At 30.7% G+C, this 12,965-nt stretch overlaps 1 protein-coding gene across 2 annotated transcripts in view; it reads left to right on the top strand.

The window, feature by feature from the left end:
- Nucleotides 1–1,027: 1,027 nt before the first annotated feature.
- LOC100207650 (acid ceramidase) overlaps nt 1,028–12,965 on the top strand; it is a 41,254-nt gene continuing 29,316 nt past the window's right edge. The window contains exon 1 of one of the 2 annotated variants that reach the window (XM_065805877.1): nt 1,028–1,082. The gene's annotated coding sequence lies outside the window, so the exon portion shown is untranslated. Of the gene's footprint in view, nt 1,083–1,102; nt 1,148–12,965 lie in introns of those variants that run through there. The other variant, XM_065805878.1, reaches the window with a different exon arrangement.

Below are 12,965 nucleotides of genomic sequence, written 5' to 3'. Positions count from 1 at the left end.
AAGCTATTTGTATTATAATATAATAATTATTTGTAGTCGTTATGGTGCCAAATGGGATAAACTATTATTTGTTAGATTGTTATTATTAATTTAATCTTCAAAAATAGAAGAATATGTTGGCGTTATTTAAGAAAATGCTGGCGTCATGCCAAATGTTGACGTCATTTAAGTCAAATAAGTACTGTTTAATTTTTAAAATATTATGGTAGCCAGTCGTTTTGCAATTGAAACATAAATATTAAATTGTGGAGGAGATTCAAAAATATTAGAAGCTCCAATCTCCCTAAACAATGGTTTGGCTTAGGCATATCTGTTACTACTATTGCATACTACTTGACGCGCATACTACTACTATTGCATACTACTTGACGCGCAGGCTTTTGTTTTATGCTTAAAAACGCGAATATTATGGTATCACTAATCGAGCTGATAATCTTTTATATGATATGAACGTTGAACTATTAAAAATCTCTGAGTGGTTCAAATCTAATAAACTTTCACTCAATATTGATAAAACTAAATGGACACTCTTTCATTAAAGTTTAAAAAAAAATTACTGCCAAGTGATATGCCTCATCTTCATGTTAACAACATTCAAATAAAAAGAATAATGTTCACAAAACTTTCTATTATAGATGAAAATCTTTCGGTGAAGATTCACATCGGACAGTTATGCAGCAAAATTGCAAAAAGTATTATATAAAGCGAGAAGCGTTATAAACAAACAATTGTCAACTCAATAAATTATTTTTTCATAAACTGTCAAATTTTTTCATTTTTAATTTTTTTGTGGTTATTAAGGTGCTCCCAGAAATCCTTCCGGTCTTATCACAGAGCACCGCGGAAAAGCATTTAGCTAGAAAGTTCACGCCTCCTTCTTTACCAATGTTGCTTGTTAAGCCAGAGTCGGCGTCGAACCTTGGACATCTCCAGCTTCTTTTATTGAATTGGAATTATTATTTGTTCAAAAGACAAATAAAAAAGTATTTTTTTAAAAAATAAAAATATACTCACATGCTTTAAAATTATACCCAGTTTCATTATACACAGTAATATTTTTTTTGTACATGTAAATTTGAAATGTGAGTAATTTATTTAAATGCCGTTGTTTTACTTTTTTTAAAAGTTGCAATGCTATTGACTGTTAGTAAGTTTATTTTGTATACTATTTTATTTTTTTCGTTTATATGGGATCTACTGCGAGCGTCAGCGTTTCGTTTTATTTATATTATTAGACTTATTATTTGCCATGTTTTTTTTTTAATTATAATTTTTAATTGTGTATTACGAAATTTACATATTTTAAAATTAATTTTAATTTTAGGATGTAAACACAACTTTTTATATATTTTTTTAATACTTTTCATAACTCAGCTAAGTTAAAGATTAAAATGAATTATTATTTATTAAATCATATTTTTTATTGAACTTTTTATTATAAATAATTGTAATCTAATCATTTTTGACTTTAAAGCAGGGTTGGCACCCAAAAACCCAAACCCAAAAACCCACCCAAAAACCCAAGAGCAAAAACCCACCAAAAACCCAACTTAATGGGTTTTTGGTCTTAAATTTTTTATTTATAATTATTATATTCATCAATTAATTTCCATTCACATTCAAGATTTGATGTTGCTCAAAAATTGTTCTAAAAATAAGAAGTTTAGTGAATCATAAATGAGAATTTATTTTATTTGAAGCAGTAATATTCAAACTTAAAGGTTTAAAACAAAGTTATTTCACAATTTAGTCATCAGCAACTGTGCATCTTGACCTTAATGTAAATAAATTTGTACAAGCATTGTTGCTTTTCCTCTTCCTAGAAGATTCCTAATTTTGCACCAAATAATGCTAAAGGATGAGAAAAATCTTTTAATGGACTATTTGGACAAATGTTATAATCTTGCGAAACTTGCAGGCAATTTGGAAAACTTTCCTTTAATTCTATAATTCTCCACCTATTTGTTCCTGATTTTGTGCTTTTTACACTATCGTTGAATAAATATTTTAGGCAACAAATTTTTTTTAGTTTAAATGTTTAGTAGCCTGGCATAAATTCAGGATAGACTTCATTCAACCATTCCTCAGCTTCTTCTTCTTGATTTCTATCCAATGTTTTTTCTAAGTAAATAAGTAAAGTTATAAGGGTAATAAACTTAACAATTTTTTTTTATTTATTTTAATTTGATCTGATACAAGTTTTTAATTTTTTTTACAATTTTACAGTTACCTTCATTATTTTTAGTTATATTTGGGATCTTTTAAATTGGCCAGAAAATGATATGAAACCACTTCTTTTTGAAAACTTCTTTAAAATATCATCTTTGTATTGTCTTGGATACTATGAGCAATTATGAAATCATTACTGTACTCTAATCATCTTGAATTAGGGTAACATCACAATTATCATCAAGATCATTTTTCATTATATTGATTACTTCTTCATTTACCTTTACTAAGAGCTCTGAAGATATCTGTTTTCTATTTTGGGGCTCGCACTCAGGTCTAAATATTTTAAGCAGCTCGGTAGTCAAGTCAAGATATTCTACTATGTTAAATGGTATATTTATTGAAAAAAAAACCTTGCAATTTGCAAATCCAGTTCATTCTTTTGATTACTTGCTGTTGTTAACAAATTTAGAAATGGATGTTTGCCATTGCATTGTCATTGTAGTTGAATAAACATTTGACGAATAAGAAAAATCACTAATAAAGCTTAAACAATTTTGATCATTATTTTCCGACTAGTTAGACTTGTTTGATGCTGCAGATGTAGATTGCCTTGACTCTAAAACTGATATATCGCTAAATACTTCTGAGGAATCATTAGCGTATCTTTTTTCTTTCTTCTTGATTTATCAAAATGAATCTTAACTCTCTCTATTTTTTTAATTATGCTTTCTTTGCAATAATTACATATTACTCAATTTGGTTGATCACTTAATATGACCACTTCATTCCACCCACTAGCCTAATTTCTTCCCTCTGGTTGATACTTTGACATGTTAATGTCAAATGAAGACCTATAATCTACCTATATTTTAAATTTAACTAGAAAGATAACTCAATTTAAAAATAGCTTTATATTAAAAAAAATGCAATCTGATTATTAATTAAGCATTTGTATAAGACAATATAACTTTAAAAAATAAAAAATAGCTTTTAAATAACTTAAACTTTGTTACTAAAGATTTATACCGAACTTTAGTATAAACCCAAAAACCCAATAACCCACCCAAAAAGCCACTCAAAAACCCAGTTGGGTTGGGTTTGTGCTCAAAAACCCGGGTTTTTGCCAACCCTGCTTTTTAGTCACTTTTGCTAAAAGATGCACACCCTTTTTTGCACAAAGTGCATAAGCCACTTTTTATGGTGCTTCCTTTGTCACAGTGCTAATGGAACTAAGTTTTGCCCGCATCGAATTCAATCATATTTTTTCTTTTGTTGTGGTAAAAATGTCCACAATTACCACAAAACGTATCTTCATCACTCATACTTCTTTATTCAATAATTTTAGAGCTTTTTTCGAATCATGTTTCGTGACCATTTTTGTGTGACTCGGGTATTATAGTCATTTTATCCTCAAACAAAGCTTGACCAGCGAGAAACAAATGCACGTTTAAAAAGGACCTTCTAGTTGTTACTTTTCTAATTATTTTAGTTGATTAAATTATTGCACTAGATACAAGTTTTGAAGATCCAGGTTCCAACGTAAAAAACTTGTAAACATCAGGATTTTCAATGTTTGTACAATTAGAAACTTCACTGAGAGCAAGAGCTACAAAGATAACTTGCGGGATAATACTAGGGTTTAAAGAATAAATTCCGTAAATCTGAATTCTGATATGGCATTTACTGGTGTAGCGGTACGCAACCATGCTTCTGTAAATAATAGTTGAAATTGCAGTTTTGACAGTACGCAACCATGCGTCGTCCTTGAAAGTTTCCTCGGAAATTATCAATGGAAACATTTCAGTAAGTTTTCAATGCTTTGAAAATACTTTTGTCTAGATTTTTGTCATGACTACAATGCGCTGAAAGACAAAGCATATTAATGTTTAACTTTTCGGCTTACTCTATTACATCGATATTTAAATAACTGCAATGTCTTTCACAAATTAATATAGTTTTTTCTGGTAAACGATGCTGGTTAAAATGACGCAAAAAAGTACAAAATTCTTCCTTAGTAATATATCCTTTTAAGGTTATGCAAAAAATACTTCCGTTTCAATACTCATGTTTCAAATTTTTGCCTTTATACAAAATCTTGTGTGGAATCCAGTTAGTTTTAGTAGCATTTGTACATGAAACTAAGGTAATAGTTTCTCCTCTATCTGCTTGAGTAGCTGTGTGTGTACATTTTGCCTTTTTTTGCAAGTACTATATGAGCGTCGGCCGTTTTTAATTGCAATCCAGATTCATCGACATTGTAAAATAGTTCATGATGGTGTGCCAAATATAGTTTTTTGTAGATTTTGCCAACAAGATTGTAAAAATCTTTAACATCTTTAAGTTAAATGTATAAACATTATTTTATTATTATTCCATAAATCTATAAACATTATAGATTTGACCAAAAGATGTTAAAGATTTTTATAGATTTAACTTAAAGATGTTAAAGACCCACCCCTGCATTTTGCTATACGCTTTTTTGAGTACCCTCCACTTCCCTAAAAGTATCTACGCTTTTAATCTGCATACCCAACATTTTAGATATTTTTTTAATTTAGTGTCTCCTTACTTTTAAAATTGATCCCTTGCCCCCATCTCATGTACGCCGTTTGCAGACCCCCTCTCCCCCTCAGAGCGTACGTACTTTATGGACAATCCCTGCGTTTTTTGCAAAATTCAAAACATGAGCACAACAATGAACATAAATGGCTTTCGAAACATTGACATTAAACTCTGCAGAGGACAAGCATATGATGGTGCTTATGTAATGTTTGGAATTAAAAGTGGTTTTCAAACTCGAATAAAAGCGCTTTCATCAAAGGCCATCTATGTTCATTGTTGTGCTCATGTTTTAAATTTGGTGACCATCGAAGCAATGTCTGTAAACAGCGATGTCCAGATATTTTTAGGCACAGCTGAAAATTGGATACGTACCTTACGTCAAGTTTACTATAACTTCATGTTCTCCAAGAGCACCAGAAACGTCTCATGAATCAACAATAGACTCTCTGAAACAACTTTCTGATACAACATGAGCAAGTAGGAAGCATTCAGTTGATGATGATGTTTTCTGCTATTCTAGCCATTCTAGAAGATATAAATCTAGGAAAATATAAAGAACATGCAGGAAATGTTAGAGCAGAAGCTATTGGACTATCAGTTTTAATAAGAAAATTATTTTTTTTTCTAATGTTATTTTGCTAAAGTTGTTAATTGATCTTTTTGTGTTATCTAACTAATTGCAACAAGAAGATATAGATGTTTTATTTGCAAAACAGTTACAAAAAAAAGTTTGTAGATATGAGAAGCTTTTGAAGTTCTACATTTAGCAGTTAAATCATTTATTAGTGAAAAATGTGCCGAACTAGATGTAGAAACTGAATTTAAAGAAAACTCGTCTTTCTTTAAATTCAGTTAGTCTAACATTATGAGAAAAAGAAACGCATGACAGGAGAGCTGAGGTATATAGAGATAGAGAATAGAATCCAAAGAAAAAAAGTGTCGAGCTTGATAAAGAGATGCAACCTTAGCAGATGCTAATTATGCAAAAAAGATCGGAAGTAAGAGTTAATCCTAGAAGATGAAGGGTAGATGACTCATCGAGTACATTACCGTTTATAAATACCGGAAGATCTAAATTATTGCAATAACGATTGGCTCAAAAAAATTGAGTTTTATCTGAATTAAAGTTCACCAGCCTCTGTGAGCCCCATATGTAGTAGAAGAGAGATCCTTTTCAAGCTCAAATGTCCCCTCCAAGCAATCAGAAAGTGTTGGCTTTTTATCATGACAAGAATAAATGGTAGTACCATCAGCGAACAATGCCACCTAGATGTAAGTATATCGGTAGGATTGTTAATATAAATAAAAAAGACCAAAGATTGAACCTTGAGGAACCCCTGAAATTATAAAATATGAAGAAGAGTGCTGTCTATTGAGGACAACTTTTATACTACAATTGGAAAGGAAGGATTCAATATTCTTAAATATGCTACCAGATACACCGTAAAAAGAAAGCTTATGGAGAAAACCAGCATGCCAAACTTGATCAAAAGCTTTAGAAATGTCAAAAGAAGATAGCCTTAACTTCTTCACCTTTATCTAATGCACGATAAAATCTATCGGTTATTACTGTTAGTAAATCAGCAGTAGAACGAGAGGATCGAAATCCATATTGATGGTCAGAAAGTAAGTCATTAGATTAAAGATGAGAAATTAAGTGTTTGTTAATTAAAGGTTCAAAAACCTTGCTTATGATAGGAATAAGACTAATGGGATGGTAGTTAGACGAATTAGATCGCTCTCCAGAATTTTTGAAAATAGGGATAACGAGTGCCGCTTTCTAGCAGGCTGAAAAATAAGACTCTGATGAACACTTGTTGAATAGTTTTGAAAGTATAGACAACACCTCCAGAGAACACTTCTGCAAGACTATAACATGTATGTTGTCCGGGTCACAAGGTGTAGAAGAGTCTAAGCAGAAAATCACTTTAGATACAGAAGCTAGAGTGATATGAATGTCAATCAATGGATCAACCTGTTTGACGGTAAAATCAGGTAGAACGCAACTAGTGAAATCAAGAGATGATATTGATGAAAAATTCTTAGCAAACAATTCAGCTTTGTCTTTAGGTAAGGAGACAAAGTCTGAACCATATAAGAGAGCTGATTACAGATTTCCCCTTACTATTGATCCGAATAAAGGTTCTCCAGAAGTAAAGAGAGCCTAATTTTTGTAATGAAATACGAGATTTCATGACCTGAGAATAGCAAAAACTTGTTATAATGGTTTCTAGCAGTAATAAACAGACTTTGTTTTCTGGAGAATTGTTTTGTTGATAGATATAAAAGTGACGGTTTCGATTGGCAATTATAGCAGCACCATGTGGGAAAAACCATGGAGAAGAGTAAGACTTGACCGGGAATCGTCAATTGGGAATAAAAGATTCCATGCCAGCCTGAATCCACGAAGTTATGTAAGAAGCACATTTGTCAACAGGAAGGCGAAAGATTTTTACCCAAGGGCTATCACGAAGAAAATCACGTAAAGAGTCCCAGTCAGCTTTAAGGTAGTTGTAAGAGGTACAATGATAGGGGGATTCAGATGATTAAGAATAATGAGATAATAGTTTTAGAGAGATCAAACTGTGATTAGAAGCGCCTAAGAGGGAATATGGAGAAACTAAGCACTGACTAGGATCAGAAACAAGACACAAGTCGAGTAGAGTAGGTAAATGATTCGGGTTGTCTGGAAAGCGAGTTGAAAAGTTGACTATTTGAGTCAGGGGTTGAGAAAGGCAAAAGTTGTGAGCTTTAATACCTGCAGACTCACTGACACTAGAGCAAAGCCATTTATTGTGATGAGCATTAAAGTCACCGACAACGACAATATTGGCTGATGGTATTTGGCTACAATATTGGCTGATGATATCGACTTCAATGTTTTGAATAAAATTATAACTCAAATAAATAAACGCTTTCACGACTTTAGCAACACAGTAACTTACAGAGCCGTACTTTTGCAAGTGCAACAGGTGCAACCTCACTGGGCCCCCAATATTTAAAGGGCCCTAAATATTACAAACACGTTTTTCTAATATGAAACTTATTAATAAGAAACTAGCACTAGAAGCCAAATCTTAAGAATCTTTAGTACTAAATTTCTTTTCGATTAGAAACTTAATTTATAAAGAATTCGAGGAATATTTTCTAATTTTGTACGCGCAATTGAATGAAACTCTATTCATATGAAAATGGAATTCCGCTCAAAATTTCCCTTTGGAAAAGTTTTAATCTAAAAATCAATCAAATGGAAACAAAAAAAATTTCGTCAGTTCGAACATTACTTTAATCAAAATTTAATGGTAAACCTCAATTTGAAAACGATAATGTTGAAGAAAATATGAATGAGCCACAACTTCAAAATATCGATAATCAGAACAAGAACGTAGATGGTGAATCAGGATCCAATAGCTTCAATATTGAGGATGTTTTATCTAACAAGATTTCAGAAACAAGTGATAATTTACAAGCGAAAAGCACCACTTGACCAAAATGCAATTATAATATATTAAATCCTGCAACATGGTCTGTTGAAATCGACAACAAACAACGGATGTTTTTGGCAGAGCAGTCACCAAAAAGTATTAAAGATATCCATTATAGAAGAAATTTTCAAGAAAGATGTTTCAGTGACACTTTTTTTTACCGACAAATAAAAAATGGTAAAAAAGAATTAAGAAATTGGTTCTTATATTCTTACTCGACAGGAAAAAGTTTCCGCTTCTGTTGTCGTTTGTTTTCATCGATAAAGATAAGCTTAACTTCAAGTGGATTTTCTGATTATGCCAATACAGGAATACGGTTATCTGAACATGAATCTATAAAGAAACATTTTGAGTCAGCGTATAAATGGCGAATTCTAAAATTTTACATTAAACACAGAACAGGAATAGATCATCTCAATGAAGATGTGTTCAAATAAGAAAAATGCTGAAAAAAGATGGCAAATAATTTTAAAGTATATTGTAAAAACGGTTTTGTTTTTAAGTGAACAAAATTTAGCTTTAGCAACAAAAAACTCTTTGAGTCAAGTAATAGTAATTTTTTAGGAGTAATTGAATTACTTGCTGGTTTTGTTCCAGGACTCAAAATGCATTTAAAATCAATCACTGATGCAGAAAAAAGAGTCACATATTTTTCTGTGAAAAGTCAAATAGAAATTATCTTACAACTAGTTTCTAGAGTTTTACATACAATAGTAAGTAATATTAAATCATCAGAATACTTTTCCGTAATCATAGATTCTGCACCAGATTTTCGCAAAAAAGACGAGTCATTATTGTCCATCATTATTTGGTATGTTATAATAGCGGACCAAAGCCAAGTGTTCAAGACAGTTCCTTAAACTTTGTAAATATAATGTCATCAATCGGAGAAAATTTAGCAAACGTTCGTATTGAGGAATTAGAAATATTAGGAATCAAGATTGATGATTGCCGAGGTCAGTCGTATGATTAATCAAGCAATATGAAAGGAGAATATAAGGGAGTGAAAAGTTGAATTTTGGAAGTCAACAACAAAGCATGGTATACGCCGTGTGGTGGACATAACATCAATTTAGTTATAAATGATAGTGTTAAAAACACTATTAAAAGTCAGAATTATTTAACTACATTAAATAATTTATATAAATGATTTAAAGATTTTTGCTGCATCAACAAATCGATAGGCTATTCAAGTAAAATATTCAAAAATTAATCTGGAGGCGCCAAGCAATACTCGACGAGAATATTGCTTTAAAAGTATAAAAACCGTCAATCAAAATGTCATAAATAATTTTAGAACCGAAAAAATTTCGATCGAATTTTCGATCAAAAGTCGTAAAATAAAGTTTTTAAATTAAATTAAAATATAAAAAAAAAGGATTTTGTAATTCGATCCAAATTTTTTCGGTAGTAAAATTCGGTTCTAAAACTTTCGGCGCAAGAAAGGATTTTGTAATTCGATCCTGCAATGAAAGTATACTTTTCGGGTCTAAATTTTTCGGTTATGAAATATTTCGGTGATATTTTCGAGGATAAATAATTTCGGCTCTATCATGTGACACGTACGTAATCTCGTTTCTGAAATTGATGATGAGTATAACCATCTAACTCAAACGGCTGAAGATAAGTTTAAAGAATCTTATCTTAATAAACTAATCGATAAAGTAAAAGATTCATTGCAAGAACGATTTGAAACGCATTATTTTTAAATCAAATTTTTGGCTTTCTTTTCAAAAAAAAAAAAAGCTAAAAACTATGAGTACAAATGAGTTCAAATCTGGTCATACACATAGGAAATGATGTTGAAAAGGAGGAATTCAAAAAAAAACTTTTTATTTTAAGATATATTTTAGAAGATAATTATACAATTATAGAGAATTTGGAATTCAATTTAGAAAGGAACTTGAAAGAATTATATCCAAATGTATGTATCGCGCATATCAAATAATTTTAACAATACTCATTACCGTTGTTTATTGTAAACAATCATTTTCAAAACTAATTCAAACTAATTCAAAATCAATTGCAAATTATCTGCGCTCTACAATGTCACAGGAAAGACTTTCAGGATTTATAATAGTGTCGATAGAAAATACAACTGCAAAAGGGCTAGGAAAATTGATTTATAATTTCTTTGTATAACTTTTATGATTTATAATTTCTTTGTATAACGTAAATACTGAAGAAGCAGTCGTAGAGTATGAGACTTTCAGTGAAGTGTATGCATCGATATTCCCATCACTGACAACTGACTACAATTGAAAGATGTACTTCAGTTCTTGATTGAGAAACAGATGGCACCCGGTCTCCCTTACTTGTCTATACTTTACAAAATCTACTTGACTCTTCCTGTTACATCTGCTAATGCTGAAAGAAGTTTCAGCAAACTAAAGATTATAAAAAATTATCTTAGATCAACAATGACAAACGAGCGTCTTTCTGGATTAGCATTAGTTTCTATTGAACGTGAGCTTGCTAAAATTATTAATTTTGACTTGTTGATAAATCGTTTTGCTTCAAGAAATCTCGCAAAAAAAAATTTGTGTGAACCACCTGAAAAGTGAATTTTTTTTCTAAATGCTAACTTTTGTAATATGTCTAGTTAAACACATTTTTAAATGACCAAACTATTTTAGTAATATTAAATGTTTCTTATTTTATAAAAGATAATTGTTAACTAAAATAAACAAAGGAAACTCAAAACAAAATTAGGTTATTCTTAGGTGTCTTATATGTGTGTGTAATATGTATAATAAAAGTCACATAAAAACACTTACATTGTCTTTTAGTCATCAAAATAATTTCTGGGGTTTAAAATACCACACCCAACCTCGGTCACTCCTATTCATTGACTTGGCCCCCCCCGCAACACTAAACCTCAATCCGCCACTGCCCCTCTGCTAAAATTATGCAAAAAATTTGTAACTCCCTCTCCGACCCTTCAAAATAAAATTCAAAAATAAAATTTTTTTTTGGTTTTAAATTCGATAATATTGCTTTTACCTAACTAATTAATACAATTCAATACATTTATAGATTAATTTTTATAATTCATTTCTATTTTTTCGCTTCATAGTTCAATTTAAAACTGTAAATAAATAATTGTCAAATAAACTTAGAGAATATTAAATTTATGGCATTTTTAAAACTCCTGTAATCATTAAGCTAAAGTAGTGTCTTGGGTAACACTAGATAAATTATACTACAAAACCTCTTTCAGCTTTGTTCACCCTCTAGCTTGTCTATTATACCTCTTTGATGTGATTAAGAAAGTTTAATGTGTTTGAAAATAATTTAATTGGTATGTAAGCTTCGTTTAATAAAAGCTATCACGTTAAAAATGTCATTGTAAAAACGGAATAAGTGGTATACTCAAATATTGTAAAGTGAAAATAATTTACTGCGTTATATATATATATATATATATATATATATATATATATATATATATATATATATATATATATATATATATATATATATATATATATATATATATATATATATATATATATATATATATATATATATAGAATCTCGTTAACTCGGACTCTGAAGGGGTATATATTTATTGTCCAACTTAGCGAATGTCTGAATTAAGCAAAGCTCTCGTTAAGTGAGACTTTTTGAAAATATCCGACTTATTGAGATTTTGAGACATCGAATGTTCTTCGATATATAAATATCATGCACATATATATATATATAGAACAATATAATCTTATATGAAAGATATATTTTTGTATATATAATATATACTATAAACAAAAAAAGTCCGAAATTGATATTTGTTTTAGTGACTCGCACAATTCGTTTTTAAACAGCTTTGAAATATTCAAAGCCACTCTTCCAATTTCACCACTCTGAGTAAACATCAAAAAATTAACAAGGGTATCAATTGCTTTACGAACTTCTTCAGTCGTTAGTCATCACTCCTCCCATAATTGAAACGTCATCATCAATTGTTAACATATCTTCCGGAACAAGATCCTAATTACGCTGATGTAACTGATCAATTGAATTTTTTAATGCAGGGAAGTATTCTTTATCTTTGTCTGGTACTCCTACTCCTTCCCTAAATTCTGCTTTGCGGAAGCAGTTAATAGTAGTGGTTTCTGAAACTTCATTCCAAGAATGAACAACCATTTTCATAGCATCAAGTATGGAGATTGAAGGCATTTGTTTTCCGTTATTTATAGAATATATGATTTTGTTAATTAAATTAGTTCGATACTTACACTTCAACGATCAAACAACTACTTGATCCATTGGCTGCAAACATGAAGTTGTGTTTGGAGGGAAAAAGTAGAGTGTGACCGATTTAAGATTCTCAATATTCGGATCAATAACCAATGCTACCTTACGGCCGTCTAATGCAAACTTTCTGTCGTTTTCTCTAACCCACTTCTCAAATAATTCAGAGGTCATCGTCAGCGTTTTTTTTTTTGCGCACAGTAACAACATGGAGTGATTCTAATTCCTTTAAAGCAACGGGGTCTATTTTATTTTCCAATCACAAACATTGGAAGTTTTGCACACGTTTTAGCTGCAGCAACCCTAGTTAGTCGTATCTTGCAATTTATGCCTCCACTACATTTCTCACCTTTCAAATGCATAATTTTTTTTGGAAGTGCTTTATAAAACAAACCGAACTCATCTACATTGAATACGTCACGCGAGTTAAAACGAGACAATATTGTCGGCAAAGTTGTTTCCCTCCAAGGAGCGGTCATTTCATTAGTAACG

The sequence above is a fragment of the Hydra vulgaris genome, chromosome 09 (genome assembly GCF_038396675.1).
Source record: "Hydra vulgaris chromosome 09, alternate assembly HydraT2T_AEP".
Lineage (NCBI taxonomy): Eukaryota > Metazoa > Cnidaria > Hydrozoa > Anthoathecata > Hydridae > Hydra > Hydra vulgaris.
The sequence above is the reverse complement of the archived record's forward strand: the minus strand, read 5'-3'. Positions and strand labels throughout refer to the sequence as shown.